The following is a 1,333-nucleotide window of genomic DNA, read 5'->3' on the forward strand; positions in this document are numbered from 1 at the left end:
CGGTGCGTTTGGACACTCCATGCATTTACTATCATTTTCTCCGTGAAAATACAGAGAAAAGGTCTCCAGATATGACGCAACTTCCGTTCGTGGTCCGATTTCGTTGAAATTTGGCACGGGCGATAGTGGGGGTCAGTCACACGTGCATGCAAAAGTTGGGTGCGTTTCGTCCATGTTGACATGTAGTTGCAGTACAAAGCTCAGATATCGTTTTGGAGGGACGGGCATCCTGTTCGTGTTCCCTTTCGCAAAGTCGTGAAACGTCACCATTTTTTGCATGCGCTATAGTGTGTAACACAAGCACGCATGCAAAATTTCGATGCATTTGGACACTCGATGCATTTACTATCATTTTGTCCATGAAAATAGGGCGAAAAGTTCTCCCGGCGTGATGCAACTTCTGTTCGTACTCCAATTCCGTTGAAATTTTGGGTGAGAGACGGTGGGGGTCACTCACATGCGCATGCGAAAGTTGGGTGCGTTTCGTCCATGTTGACATGTAGTTGTAGTACAAACCTCAGGTATCGGTTCGGGGGGACAGGCATCCACTAGGTCTTCCCTTTCGCAAAGTCATGAAACGTCACCATTTTTATTACATGCTACAGTGTGCAACACAAGCACGCATGCAAAATTTCGGTGCGTTTGGACACTTGATGCATTTACTATCATTTTCTCCGTGAAAATAGGGAGAAAAGGTCTCCCGACGTGACACAACTTTTGTTCGTACTCCGATTCCGTTGAAATTTGGCGTGGGAGACGGTGGGGGTCACTCACACACACATGCAAAAGTTGGGTGCATTTCGTCCATGTTGACATGTAGTTGCAGTACAAACCTCAGGTATCGGTTTGGGTTGACGGGCATCCAGTAGGTGTTCCCTTTCGCAAAGTCATAAAACGTCACCATTTGTTTCACACTCTACAGTGTGCCACACAAGGACGCATAATTTTTTTTGGTGTGTTTGGACACTCGATGCATTTATTATCATTTTCTCCGTGAATATACGGAGAAAAGGTCTCCCGACGTGAAGAAACTTCCGTTCGTACTCCAATTCCATTGAAATTTTGCGTGGGAGACGGTGGGGGTCACTCACACGCGCATACAAATGCCGAGTGTGTTTCGCCCATGTTGACATGTAGTTGCAGTACAAACCTCAGGTATCGGTTTTGGGGGACGGGCACCCACTAGGTGTTCCCTTTCGCAATGTCATGAAACATCACCATTTTTTCACATGCTACAGTGGGCCACACAAGCACGCATGCAAAATTTCCACACTTGATGCATTTACTATCATTTTGTCCATGAAAATACAAACAAAAGGCCTCCCGACATGAC

This window comes from Triticum aestivum, chromosome 2A, assembly GCF_018294505.1.
Source record: "Triticum aestivum cultivar Chinese Spring chromosome 2A, IWGSC CS RefSeq v2.1, whole genome shotgun sequence".
In the NCBI taxonomy this organism is placed as follows: Eukaryota; Viridiplantae; Streptophyta; class Magnoliopsida; order Poales; family Poaceae; genus Triticum; species Triticum aestivum.